This window comes from Oncorhynchus keta, chromosome 11 (genome assembly GCF_023373465.1).
Source record: "Oncorhynchus keta strain PuntledgeMale-10-30-2019 chromosome 11, Oket_V2, whole genome shotgun sequence".
NCBI lineage: Eukaryota > Metazoa > Chordata > Actinopteri > Salmoniformes > Salmonidae > Oncorhynchus > Oncorhynchus keta.
In genome coordinates, this window is record NC_068431.1 from 49,569,489 (window position 1) to 49,584,724 (window position 15,236).

General features: G+C 43.2%; 1 protein-coding gene and 1 long non-coding RNA gene across 2 annotated transcripts in view; both read left to right on the forward strand.

The window, feature by feature from the left end:
• Window positions 1–932: 932 nt before the first annotated feature.
• Window positions 933–9,932, forward strand: LOC118390776 (uncharacterized). The gene is made up of 4 exons (XR_008060632.1): window positions 933–1,039; window positions 2,912–5,491; window positions 7,372–7,435; window positions 7,544–9,932. It is a non-coding gene; the product is annotated as an uncharacterized LOC118390776 (long non-coding RNA).
• A 452-nt stretch (window positions 9,933–10,384) lies between these two features.
• The window catches only part of LOC118390496 (neurexin-2-like), a 355,637-nt gene continuing 350,785 nt past the window's right edge, over window positions 10,385–15,236 (forward strand). Inside the window, 1 exon segment of the mRNA XM_052457396.1 lies at window positions 10,385–10,641. The gene's annotated coding sequence lies outside the window, so the exon portion shown is untranslated.

Sequence of the window (15,236 nt, forward strand, 5' to 3'; positions counted from 1 at the left end):
AGAGAGTCATCCCCCAGGTCAGAAAGAGAGTCAACCCCCAGGTCAGAAAGAGAGTCAACCCCCAGGTCAGAAAGAGAGTCAACCGTCAGGTCAGAAGGAGAGTCAACCGTCAGGTCAGAAAGAGAGTCAACCGTCAGGTCAGAAAGAGAGTCAACCCCCAGGTCAGAAAGAGAGTCAACCCCCAGGTCAGAAAGAGAGTCAACCCCCAGGTCAGAAAGAGAGTCAACCGTCAGGTCAGAAGGAGAGTCATCCCCAGGTCAGAAAGAGAGTCAACCCCCAGGTCAGAAAGAGAGTCAACCCCCAGGTCAGAAAGAGAGTCATCCCCCAGGTCAGAAAGAGAGTCAACCCCCAGGTCAGAAAGAGAGTCAACCCCCAGGTCAGAAAGAGAGTCAACCGTCAGGTCAGAAGGAGAGTCAACCGTCAGGTCAGAAAGAGAGTCAACCGTCAGGTCAGAAAGAGAGTCAACCCCCAGGTCAGAAAAAGAGTCAACCTCCAGGTCAGAAAGAGAGTCAACCGTCAGGTCAGAAAGAGAGTCAACCGTCAGGTCAGAAGGAGAGTCAACCGTCAGGTCAGAAAGAGAGTCAACCGTCAGGTCAGAAAGAGAGTCAACCTCCAGGTCAGAAAGAGAGTCAACCTCCAGGTCAGAAAGAGAGTCAACCGCCAGGTCAGAAAGAGAGTCAACCCCCAGGTCAGAAAGAGATCAAAACCCCCAGGTCAGAAAGAGAGTCAACCGTCAGGTCAGAAAGAGAGTCAACCGTCAGGTCAGAATGAGAGTCAACCCCCAGGTCAGAAAGAGATCAAAACCCCCAGGTCAGAAAGAGAGTCAACTCCCAAACTGCCTCTTGACGTTGGTCTGTCTTGTGTTCCCTGTTGTGCTTTTGTTGGCTATGTTAGTGCCCAGATGGGTTATATTTTTTCTCTGGTCTCTCTGTAGAGGTTGTTACAGCTGCAGAACTACACCACTCTGATGGGTCTCAGTAGTAGCTCCATCTCACGCCTCAAAGACACACAGTCTCACATTAGCAACGATGTGAGCAAGGTAATAATATTAATAATATTTTAGTTAAGAAGAGTGAAAACATACATTTATCAGTTACAACTAAACATTTACATTTTTGAATGTAGGTCAATGTCAAAATGTGGCCCAGTTATTTATATATCCACGGTATTCTGCTCGACAGGCTTTGGACTTTAGCACGTATAGCACTTTAACGCACAGGGCACTCTGGTTTGTGTCACCTCGTTAGTCAGTATGTGTTCCACCTGTGCTGGTTGCCATCACGTTAGTGGGAAGGTTTTTCACCTGCCCAGGTGCTATTTAAGAGTAGCTGGCCCAGTCCTCTTGAGAGGTGTAGAGGGACTCTCCCCATCTGATTTCTAGAAAAACATTCCTTTGTCTGATTTAGTTTTGTTCCACCTTTCTGGTATGCTTCCTGTCTTTAAGTTTGGTTGGGTTTTTCTTTTGTTTGCCTCTTCTTGGGCAGATTCAGTGGGCGCTCATGGTAGGTGTCTTTTTAGATTCCAGTTGATGTTGCTAGTCAACTTTTAGTGGACACCACCATGAGTGTCTTTCACAACCCCTCCTAACCCCCCTAGTCATAACGGCCAGCATCATGACTACACAAAGCAACAAAAAAAGAAAGGTCCCTTTCTCTGGACCCTGTCCTTCAAAGATCATTTGTAAAAATTCAAATGTCTTCATTGCAGAGGGTTTAAACACGGTTTCCCATGCTTGGTCAATGAACCATAAACAATTCATGAACATGCACTTGTGGAATGATTGTTAAGACACTAACCGCTTACAGACGGTAGGCAATATAAGGTCACAGTTATTGAGACTTAGGACACTGAAGAGACCTTTCTACTGACTCTGGAAAAGATCAAAAGAAAGATGCCCAGGGTCCCTGCTCATCTGCGTGATCGTGCCTTAGGCATGCTGCAAGGAGGCATGAGGACTGCAGATGTGGCCAGGGCAATAAATTGCAATGTACGTCCTGTGAGACAGGACGGACAGCTGATCGTCCTCGCAGTGGCAGACCATGTGTAACAACACCTGCACAGGATCCGGACATCTGAACATCACATCTGCGGGACAGGTACAGGATGGCAACAACTGCCTGAGTTACACCAGGATCGCACAATCCTTCCATCAGTGCTCAGACTGTCCGCAATAGGCTGAGAGGCTGGACTCAGGGCTTGTAGGCCTGTTGTAGGGCAGGTCCTCACCAGACATCACCAGCAATAATGTCACCTATGGGCACAAATCCACTGTCTCTGGACCAGACAGGGCTCGCAAAAAGTGCTCTTCACTTACGTGTCGCGGTTTTGTCTCACCAGGGGTGACGGTTGGATTTGCGTTTATCGTCAAACGAATGAGCGTTACACCGAGGGATCGCGCTGGAGGTTCCGTCATGGTCTGGGGAGGTGTGTCACAGCATCATCGGATCGAGCTTGTTATTTGCAGGCAATCTCAACGCTGTGCGTTACAGGGAAGACATCCTCCTCCCTCATATGTCTGGTAACTTGCAGGTGCCTTGGTAGAAGAGTGTGGTAACAACTCACAGTAAGAACTGGCAAATCTTGTGTAGTCCATGAGGAGATGCACTGCAGTACTTATTGCAGCAGGTGGCCACACCAGATAATGAATGTTTTTATTTTCATTTCCCCCCCCCTTTTGTTCAGGGAGACATTATTCCGCTTCTGTTAGTCACATGTCTGGAACTTGTTCAGTTTGTCTGTTGAATCTTATGTTTATACAAATATTTACCCATGTTAGTTAAGTTTGCTGAAAATGAACACAGTTGACAGTCAGAGGACGTTTATTTTTTGCTGAATTGACATGTTTAGTTACATTAGTCACACACAGTCTCTTGTTACTGTAATACTGACATTTGACCCCTCACCCGCTCAGGGATGGTAGTATCAGTCAGGAGACGATCGACTACATCACCAAGGCCAGCTCTTTCCTGAACATCAAGATGGGTGTTCATCCACACGTTTTTAGAGATGACCTGCAGGAAGCCTACACTTTGCCATCCCTGTAAAGGCGTTGTAAGAATGCCTACTCCAACTATGTAAGACTCCATGTAAAAGCGGTTTTAATCATAAGGGACATAACATATGAATCAACATGGTGGAAACATTTAGTACCAAGACCTGTGTGTACAAATGATGTCTTGAAACCCCCCATAGCAGAGGATGCTCAAATTATGACTAGTGTTGTTGCGATTGTGGAATAAGATATTCAGAAAACACCATTTAGGAAGTAGAACAGTAAGGGTGCTGATGGTAATATTATGTAACAAAACACACCCACACACACCGGTTCTGTTTCCTATTTTAAAAGTGTTTCTCTCCCGTTTTCTCTTTCGGTGGACACTTCATCTTCTGCTTCATAGCCTGTGCACTAACTTTAGCTCTGTTCTGTACTAGTTGTTTTGAATCAATCAAGTTGTCTGCAAAATGACTTGACTCCTGAGAATGCTGACGAAGTCGTGGTTTGTAACTTTCCTTAACTGCTCACTGTTGATTTTATGATAGATTTGAATTGCTTCCTGCAATAAAATGATCATTCAGCAATCGGTATCATTTTGAAAGTTACCACCAACCCTGTCCTTTTAAACGCTAAAAAGTGACCTACGCAGGGTTTTTACAAGATAGATGTGTAAAGGTACAGTAATACAAGGATCTGTCAGAATTCTGCGCCCCACGCACAATGGTATGTAATATAGTAATAGTTTAATATACTGAACAAAAGTGGAAATGTAACAGTTTCAAAGTGTTTACTGTGTTACAGTTCATATAAGGAAATAGGTCAATTTAAATAAGTTCATTAGACCCTTTTAACTATGGTTTTCACATGACTGGGCAGGGGCACAGCCATGGGTGGGCCTTGGAGGTCATAGGCCCATCCACTGGGGAGTCAGACCCAGCCAGTCAAAATGAGTTTTTCCCCACAAAATAGCTTTATTACAGACAGAAATACTCCTCAGCACCCCTTTCCCCTGATGATCCCGTAGGTGAAGAAGCTGGAAAGGAGGTCCTGGGATGACGTGGTCTGCAGTTGTGAGGCTGGTTGGGCGTGCTACCAAATTTCCTAAAATAAGAGCAGGGCTTATATTAGAGACCTCTCTACTTGAAATCTGTGGCATTGTGTTGTGACACAACTGCAAAAATTAAGTGGCCTTTTATTGTCCCCAGCACAAGGTGCACCTGTGTAATGATCATGCTGTTTAATCAGCTTCATATACCACACCTGTCAGGTGGATGGATTATCTTGGCAACTGAGAAATGCACACTAACAGGGATGTAAACAAATGTGGGTGCACAAAAATAAGCTTTTTGTGCATATGGAACATTTCTGGCATTTAAAAAAAATGTATTTTATTTTATTTATTTGCCAGCAGCATACCACCCTGCATCCCACTGCTGGCTTGCTTCTGAAGCGAAGCAGGGTTGGTCTTGGTCAGTCCCTGGATGGGAGACCACATGCTGATGGAAGTGGTGTTGGACAGCCAGTAGGAGGCACTCTTTCCTCTGGTCTAAAAAAATATCCCAATGCCCCAGGGCAGTGATTGGGGACACTTCCCTGTGTAGGGTGCTGTCTTTCGGATGGGATGTTAAACAGGTGTCCTGACTCTTTGAGGTCATTAAAGATCCCATTGCAGTCATTGTAAGAGTATGGGTGTTAACCCCAGTGTCCTGGCTAAATTCCCAATCTGTCCCTCATACCGTCACGGTCACTTAATCATCCCCAGCTTACAATGGCTCATTCATCCCCCCTCCTCTCCCCTGTAACTATTCCCCAGGTCGTTGCTGTAAATGAGAATGTGTTCATTTACCTGGTTAAATTGTTTTATTTCAGCTCATGAAACATGAGACTGACACTTTACATGTTGCGTTTTATATTTTTGTTCAGTGGATATTTCGGAGATTGTTATTTACCAGATACCATTGCTCAGTGAGACAGTCAGTGTTTGCACTGTACCTCAAGCAAAACCTTTCCAAAACCCATTGCTTAGTTGAACACAAAAGCAATATTTATTTTTTGGGGGCGCATGTTTAGTCATTATCCAAAGCAACTGAGTTAGTGCATTCATCTTCAGATAGGGAGGTGAGACAACCACATCAGTCGTGGTAAGAACATTTTCCTCAATCAAAAAGAAGTGCAGGTTTTATTTATATGTACTTAAAATAAGATGGATGTCTTATTTTAAGATACTCCGTGAAGAGGTGGGGTTGTCTAGGGTATGCTAGCTATCGAGCAATACATTAGCAATGCCAGTAACAATCCTATCTGTTTTCAGATGTTCCTAAAGATTTAACCTCACAGCAACCACTCACACTCTTCTCCATTCTACCCTGTGGGGTGAGCTGTCACAAAGACTGTTGCAGCCACCTTGCTCTTGAGTGCTGCAAACCAACAAATGTGCCGGTCACGATCCTTCAGTGTGCCTGATATGGTTTAGCCCCTACACATCCTACATCCGAGGTAAAAGCACACCACTCAATTCACCTCTTTCTTTTACATTCAATCTTTACCTGGATGTCTCAAACTTGGTCTTGGTGCAAATGGACCATACTTTTTTTTTTTACAGCTTAGTGCAATTAGGTATGGCACTTTGTCAATTTAGTGCATAGCCTATTATCTTTAATCCGTAACTGGTACAAATGAGATATTGGCTCCTGTCCAATCTATTCGAAACGTGACTAGGCGATTAAGACTAAAGTTCTCACTTTTAATTGTTTTACTGTAGACCTCTTGTTGTCCTGCTAAGTGAAATACTTGAGGTGCTTCACGAACCGGTATATAAACTCAGCAAAAAGAGAAAGGTCCCTTTTTCAGGATCCAAATAACTTCACAGATCTTCATTGTAAAGGGTTTAAACAATGCTTCCATGCCTGTTCAATGAACCATAAACAATTCATGAACATGCACCTGTGGAACGGTCGTTAAGACACTAACAGCTTACAGACAGTAGGCATTTAAGGTCAGTTATTAAAACTTAGGACACTAAAGAGGCCTTTCTACTGACTCTGAAAAATACCAAAGGAAAGATGCCCAGGGTCCCTGCTCATCTGCGTGAACGTGCCTTAGGCATGCTGCAAGGAGGCATGAGGACTGCAGATGTGGCCAGGGCAATACATTGCAATGTCCGTACTGTGAGACTCCTAAGATGGCGCTACAGGGAGACAGGACAGACAGCTGACTGTCCTCGCAGTGGCAGACCACGTGTAACAACACCTGCACAGGATTGGGACATCAGAACATCACACCTGAGGGACAGCTACAGGATGGCAACAACTGCCTGAGTTACACCAGGAACGCACAATCCCTCCATCAGTGCTCAGACTGTCTGCAATAGGCTGAGAGGGGCTGGACTGAGGGCTTGTAAGCCTGTTGTAAGGCAGGTCCTCACCAGACATCACCGGCAACCACGTCGCCTATGGGCACGGACCCATCGTCGCTGCACCAGACAGGACTGGCAAAAAGTGCTCTTCACTGACGAGTCACGGTTTTGTCTCACCGGGGGTGATGGTCGGATTCGCGTTTATCGTCGAAGGAATGAGTGTTACACCGAGGCCTGTACTCTGGAGCGGGATCGAGGTGAAGGTTCCATCATGGTCTGGGGCAGTGTGTTACAGCATCATCGGACTGAGCTTGTTGTCATTGCAGGCAATCTCAACGCTGTGCGTTACAGGGAAGACATCCTCCTCCTTCATGTGGTACCCTTCCTGCAGGCTCATCCTGACATGACCCTCCAGCATGACAATGTCACCAGCCATACTGCTCGTTCTGTGAGTGATTTCCTGCAAGACAGGAATGTCAGTGTTCTGCCATGGCCAGCGACGAGCCCGGATCTCAATCCCATTGAGCACGTCTGGGACCTGTTGGATTCCCCCCCCCCCAGAAATGTCTGGGAACTTGCAGGTGCCTTGGTGGAAAAGTGGGATGACATCTCACAGCAAGAACTGGCAAATCTGGTGCAGTCCATGAGGAGATGCACTGCAGTACTTAATGCAGCTGGTGGCCACACCAGATAATGACTGTTACTTTTTGAGTCCCCCCCCCCCCTGTTCAGGGACACATTATTCAATGTCTGCTATTCACATGTCTGTGGAATTTGTTCAGTTTTGTCTCGGTTGTCGAATCTTGTTGTGTTCATACAAATATTTACATATGTTACGTTTGCTGAAAATAAAGGCAGTTGACAGTGAGGGAACTTCTTTTTTTTTTTTTTGCTGAGTTTAGTTACCATAGTTTTTACAAATGTATTTTTGTTCCGTGCAAAGTCTTTTGATATCTGCGGTTCTCCAATATGGCTGATTTGGTGCGCTTAACACAGCAAACCTTTTTCTCTCTCTCCCTAGCAAATTGCGAAGGAAGCACCCGACTCTCTGGAGGATGAAGTGTTTGATGTCCACCTTTTTTGAGGTAAGAAGGTTAGGATAATGCAGGGTATATGTGTTGGAATAATCTAGTGTAGAAGACATTAGGAACACCTTCCTAATATTGAGTTGTAACCCCTTTTTTTGCCCTCAGTACAGTCTCACTTCGTCGGGTGTGTACTCCACAGGGATGCTGGCCGTCATTTGTCTCCAATGCTTCCCACACTTTTGTCAAGGTGGCTGCGTGTCGTTTGGGTGGCGGACCATTCTAGACAGGACATTTTTGATGTCAAAGGCACGTGAATATTTTGTCTTGCCCGTTCACCCTCTGAATGGCACACATACACAATCCATGTCTCGAGGCTTATAAATCCTTCTTTAACCTGTCTCCTCCCCTTCATCTACACTGATTTTTGAAGTGCATTTAACAGGTGACATCAATCAAGGGATCATTAGCTTACACCAGTCAGTCTGTCATGGAAAGGACCTGTCTCTAATTTTTCTGTACACTGTGTATGTCAACATCTCCTAGTGTGAGCAATGTGCCTGATCAAATGCTGTATCTGCAAGTGTTTTGACGTAGTCTCTACAATTCCTATCTCAAGTTATCCTATTTTTATACTGCAGTTCTCTATTTCCTGAATTAATTGTGTGGTCCACTTACTAGTTAATTTTCACATCAGAATGAAGACCAACATTGACAAGATCACAAATGTTTCCCATGCTGCCAAGCTGAACTTAAATGAGGACCCGACAGCAATGACACTCCGACGATCTGTGTGATAGAAATGTTTTTGCTCCTGTTTGGATACGCAATGCGCGCTAAGAACGCAATGCACGCAATGCACGCTAAGAACATTGCAAATTCTCTGACTTTCTCGAGAATGTCCACATTTTCCCCATGTTTGAGAGCTATTGAACCTGAGGAAGGATTGTGTAACTAACTATATGTTAACTTGCTAATGATACTTTGATTCAGTCATTGCATGTTTTGCTGATTTGTGTATTTTATTTTCTGATGAATTAATCCTTCATTCTCTTGGCCAATAGTATTATTTGCCCAGAGCTTTCACAGTAGGTAAACCTGGAGTACAGTTTCTCCGCTAGGTGGTGAGGTTTTGTGTCAACACTGCATAGCGTAGGCTACCCCTGGGATGTAGCATTCTGTCGTTCTTTCACATTCCCTGTTTTTAGTGTCGCCCTATGTTTGTGTATAAAATGTGGGAGTGAATTGTTGATGACAAGGTAAATTGAGGTTCTTTCCTCAGCTAGCCAACCATGTTCATGTTTGATTACATTGTATTGTGGTACAATTTTTAAAAGGCAGAAAGATCTTCTATGGTTTTATATCATAGAATAGAGATGGCATCATGCCCAACTACTTTGGACGTCGCTACCTGTGTACATACAATATGCTGAGGAGTTATTTGTCTCGCTCTGTTACTCCCAAGTGATCCTCCCATGAGGGAAGGCAATTAATTTACTCTGAGCAGTGGTTTCTAGGAACTTCAATACATAGCTGAGATGATTCTCTCCGGGATTGTCACACTGTAAAATGTGATAACAGCACAAATATAGGCTACATTTTATACTTATTGCTTAAGGTCCGAGGGGTTGTGGTATATGGCCGATGTACCACAGATAAGGGCTGTTCTTAGGCACAACACTGAACACTTATCCGTGGTATATCGGCCATATACCATAAACCCCCCGATGTGCCTTATTGAGATTATAAACAGGTTACCAATGTAATTAGTGGTAAAAATAAATGTTTTGTCATACCCATGGTATATGGTCTGTTTATAAACTGGGTGGTTCATGTCCTGAATGCTGATTGGCTGAAAGCCATGGTTTATCGGTCTGTATACCACGGGTAGACTTTATTACTAGTGTAGCCTATAAGCAGATGTAGGCATTGGGTTGTTTTACACTTGCCAATATACCATGGCTAAGGGCTGTATCAGGGCACTCTGTGTCGCGTCGTGTGTAAGAACAGGCCTTAGCTGTGGTATATTGGCCATATACCACACTCCCTCGGTCCTTATTGCTTAAATATACCACACCTGTCAGCCAATCAGCATTCTGGGCTCGAACCACTCAGTTTATAATAGCCTATAATTTTGAAATCTATTCCTATTGCAAAAAACACGACTTAAAAACATTCTTCTTTATATTTTGTGATAGAGCTTATCAATAATGTTGTCTTTCAAACAGATTCCAATTTAGAGCATTTTGTTGTGTTGGACTTTAGTAGATATTCAGTTTGAGAAATAATGTTTAGTACTTTTGTGCTGTCTTTTATTTGAACCACTCATTTTGCAAACTTGTAACCTTCAGGTGTTGCTGGCACTCCTGTCAACTTCCAATTTGGTAGGCTGAAGATTTGTCACCATAGTAACTCCACCTCTGGCATCCTGTAGGAATTTACTGGCCTGTGAAAACTGAAGCCATCTCACAATGGCTAGTCCTATTTATATTGTGGTCGTTTTTTTTTTAATAACGCAAGCAAGGTTATTATTGAGGGAGATGTCCAAACCCGTATGATGTTGTCACACTGCATTAACAGCTTTATGGAGCTGAGAGAGAAAATAAAGGGCTTGGATTAGGTCCAAGGCCAGTTATCATGTGTGCAGCGTTTATACACATGAGAGCAGACTATTTAGCATGTGAAATAGGGTATATAAAAGAACATTTTTTTTTAAAGCACTTGTTAAGTTATACACCCGAAATGCTCAGGTGTAATGGTCCTCCCACCATTACACCTGTCCTCGAATTGACTATTCAATCAATCAAATTCGGTGAAAACCATCACTAAAATGTCCCAATTATGTCGCTATGTATTTGACAGGGTAATGAGAAAAGATGGGCCTACAGGTTCAACCCAATACGTTTGTGATTGTCCTCCATGGCAATGCACATGTACATTTCATTGGGAGTGCACATGATTGGTCAACTATCGTTGACCGCGCCCTCAACCCAATACCGAACCATCAGCACCGCTGAGTCGGGGGGGGAGTGATGATTCTGCTGCTGTCTTCAATGCGGTGGAGGAAGACAACTATTGTCTAATGCGGGGATTCCAGGGGTTCATAACTGCACGTCTTTCCAGAAGACGAAGAAGTCTGCAGCGTTTCACCTACATGCTCTATTTTAAATATTCAAAACCTCTGGAATTCTGCCGCGAACTCCGGGATAATTCTAACAAACCACGTTGTCTGTGTATCGGGTGTTGGAGTACAGAATAATGGCCAGGTAAGATCACTGAACATTTCCATGGGGAATGACCTCCGATAAAGAAACATTTAAATATTGGTTCAGGTGTTTATAGTAAAGGTTGTTCCCCTATACTCCCCGAGCCCCGTGGTATGGCTTTGCAGTTGCCTAGGCTATGGACCTCGCTATCATCAGACCTGTGATTGTCTGCTCTAGCCTACAATAATAATGTTGCTGCTTTCCAATCGACAAAAATCATCGACTGTCGTCAAGTAATAAGAAATGCGTTATGTTTATGCTATAAATGAAGGCTTCTCGGAGTCATTCGGTTTCGTTCTGCATTGTCTGGGTTACAGCAGCATCAATTGAGGGGAGAGGATAGTCAAAATCCTATAGGGGAGAGGATACATTCGTATTACTGCATGGGTAGTACAAGTGGCTTGGCAATATTTCCCGCAGGGATAGCTTGTTTGTTGGCTCACATCACGCAATGATGAATGGTGTGAATTAGACTATAAGTAGATGTAGGCATTGGGTCTTTTAACACTTGACAACTATTGTCAAGGTGGTGCTCAGTGTAACTATTGTCAAGGTGGTGCTCAGTGTAACTATTGTCACGGTGGTACTCAGTGTAACTATTGTCAAGGTGGTGCTCAGTGTTGTAGATGAGGCACAGCTCCTCCATTAATGACAGTTATGTAATTTTGTCACGTTTGTTTCCTCTGGAATTAAATAAGCTACTGATCCAGCCATTGGCTACACACACACTCCATAGTCGCAGTCCACCTGGGGGCATCTCCCGGTCTCTGGAAAGGTAACTGAACTTAAACACAACAAGGTCACTCCAGACTTCTGGCGGCGCATCTTATCTTCTCTCCACCCCAACGCCTTGCCAGATGAGGGTAACACACCATCGACACCTTACTTTCAGCCGGTAGAGGTACCCTAGACCAGGTTTTCCCAAACTTGGGCCTGGAGCCTCCCCTGGGTGCACCTTTTGGTTTTTGCCCTAGCACTACACAGCTGATTGAATTAACCAACTTATTATTAAGCTTTGATTATCTGAATCAGCTGTGTAGTGTTAGGGCAAAAACCAAAACATTCACCCAGGGGGGAGGAGGGGGGGGGGGCAGGCAACAAACACAGTAAAGTACTTAATTGTTACCGAGATAGGATTTGATATTGAGATAAAAACGTCTGCATTGCAACTTTAATGAAGTAGCATCATCACACCTGGACCTCACACCCCAGTGGACAAACTTATCCAGGGTGGGTCACAGCAGAGACACACTGACAGCAACAGTGGGCCTCACTCACTCATACAATCAGGTCCAAAGCTATTGTCACCCTTCATAAAGACGAGGGAAAATGACGGTAGAAAATACATAAATAAAATACTGAGCTATATTTTATGCTAAAAAAATAAAAACAAATATTATTTTATACTAATACAATTGCTCAAATAAATAGATTGTGTACATATTATTGGCACCTTAAAGCTTCTTATAAATCAATCCAAAATATTCAATCTGCATGAAGCTTTTACTTTGTGTTGTGGATTTCCACGGCTTCCTGTTTCACTGGGGTATACAGATGAGGTAACACATGTAAAATCCCTTTGTCATCCGTCACCATGGGAAAAGGCAAAGAGCTCACAAATAGAGACAAATGTTGTTGACCTTCATCTGGCAATGGGTACAAAAAAAAAATTGCAAAAACATACCACTTACGGCAACATTTAGTCAGGTTTAAAACCACTGGAACAGGAGTAAACTTGCCTGGTATTGGACGTATGTTGTCCCCACATACAGTGAGGAAAGATGGTCCGGAAGGTAAAGAAAAAATGTAAAGGGCCAAAGTTGAAGAATTACAGAACTTGGTCACATCGTCTGGACGCCAAATCTACAATTAAACACCACCTCCATGCCAATAGCCTCTTTGGAAAGGTTGCCAGGGGAAAAAAATCCTTTATTGAGTGCAACCAATAAATGTTAACGCCTGGAGTTTTCTCAACGGCATTGGCACTTGAATTGGAACCGGTGCTGTGGTCAGAGGACACCAAAATAGGGCTCTTTGACCAGTGGTTGGTTTGGTGTTGAAACAAGGATGCGTGTGCATACAGTAAATAAGCTCATACCTACTGTAAAATATGGTGGTGGATTTAAAAAAAAATGTTATGAGGCTATTTTGCTTCCACTTGTCCTGGGGCCCTTGTTAAAGGCACCCTCCGTAGGAAGTTGACACCCCTATTTTGGCATGATTCCCGGCCTAGAGCGAAAATGCTCGACACAGGCTTAATACATCTGGGAGTGTGGAGTGTGAGCGTAGTTGTGGTTTCAGAGTGGAGAGAAACAACTAATAGGGAAATGACAACTTTGAGTGAGTGTAGCTAACCTTATCTAGCTAGCTATCTTGCTAACCTTATTTAGCTATCTTTAAAAATAAAAAATAAATGTTTTAACCACGCAGTATTCAAAAGATTAGCCAGCTGGCTCTGGCTTCTTCTGGAGCTGGATTTGCCTTCGGGCAGAGACGCTGAGACTTATATGCCAAGCAAAAACTAATGACACATTTAATTGAAGAACGATGGCGCCAACAGCACAAACTGCGTGTTCACTGTAAATGTGTTGGAAATTGTTCAAAGTAGTCCTTGTGCATAAAGTTGTATGGTTTCTTTAACTTTGGGGGGAAAAAACTGTGCCACAGATGGATATTTTTTAAACTTTGGCATCTGTTGTGATCTCCAACGTTTTGGCGTCTACCGTAAATTGTGGTTGCGAATCCTCCATAGAAAAAGTGAATATGGACAATTAGACATATTACATTGTAATGGACATGGTGTGACCGTTGGTAGGCTGCTGATAGGCTATTCGGCTGCGGTACAGCAAAGCCAAGTCAGCCCATCCATGCTCATGGTTTCCACAGGGGAAGTGAAAGGCTACAGTGATTTAGCTCATGATGCATGCCGCTCAATGATATGCAACAGCACCCTGAGCGGACGAAACACCAATACAAATGTAACAACGGCACAACGAAATGCAGTAGATAAACAGGTAACTTGCGTTTTATTTTTGTGCTGCCTTTTCATTATAAGACTAGACACTTGTTGTGAAGTAGTGCTTTCTAGCCGCACCAATCAAAGCAAAACTTTAGTGTTCAAAACCATTCATCTTGGGGTGACAGGGGAGGCAGTGTTGAAAAATGCAATCATATCATTCAATTATTATTGATAAAATGTTCATTATATATTTTTTTGTGAAAATTAGCCAATGGATTATGATTATTGTCTGGTTAAAAAAGTGGACGTGCAACATTTTGTACATCCAATTTTTATTTGCTCCATGGCTCAGGCGCCCAAGTGGAAGTAGAAAGGCTGTTTGGCTCAGCTCAGTCGCGAATCGCGAAGAAGGAGATCTTTGTAGGTGTTTTTGATCAAAAAGCAATGCCATGCTGGTGGGTGGGAGGTAACATTCAAATAAAACCCAGTCCTGAAAAGAAACGTAGTCTGAAAAGTATTTGCACATCATCTCATTTGAGGAAACTTTATGGCATTGACACGGACTTCCCACTTCAACGCCAAATATATCGTACTTTGACTTAAACGATGTCTTATTGACTTAAATCGTTGTGCAACATCATGGGTAAGCTTTGGCCATCGTCTTTCAGCTTAAAGAAGTGGATTTTCTCTGCTGTTACTTTCAGGTCAACGGGGTCATGAACTCTACGAGGGTACCAAGACATTTTAGCCCAAAACCTGGTTGACTCTGCCAGGAAGCTGAACATTGGCTTCAAGATCTTCCAGCAAGACAATAACCCCAAGCACACATCAAAATCCACAAAGACATGGTTAATTGACCACAAAATCAACATTTTGCAACAGTCATCTCAGTCTCCAGACTTGAACCCCAATGAAAACCTATGTTTTGAATTGAAGAGGGAAATCCCTAAGCGCAGACGAAGGAGATCAAGGATCTGGAAAGATTCTGTATGGAGGAATAATCCAAGATCCCTCCCAACGTGTTCTATAATCTCATAAAACATTTTAGACAACATCTCCATGCCATTATCCTTGCAAGAGGTCAGTGCTGGAATATTTTAAATGGGTGCCAATCATTTTGACTTTTTGTTTTTGATTTATTTAATACTTGTAAAACCAAATGAATTTATCTGAGCAATTGTATTAGTATAAAATAATATAAAGCAAGAACTGGTTTTTAGACATTTTTGCACATGTATTAAGAGCTAAAAACAGACATCTTATTTACATAAGTAGGTGCAGCCTGTTTCCATGGATCATCCTTGAGATGTTTCTACAACCTGATTGGAGTCCACCTGTGGTAAATTCAATTGATTGGACATGATATGGAAAGGCACACACCTCTCTATAGAAGGTCCCACAGTTGACAGCGCATGTCAGAGCAAAAACCAAGCCATAAGATCTAAGGAATTGTCCTTAGAGCTCCGAGACAGGATTGTGTCGAGGCACAGATGTGGGGAAGGGTACCCAAAAATGTCTGCAGCATTGAAGGTCATCAAATCAAAGTTTTTTTGTACCTGAGTACAACAGGTGTAGTAGACCTTACAGGTGTAGATACAGGTGTAGATGCTTACTTACAGGCTCTAATCAATAGTGT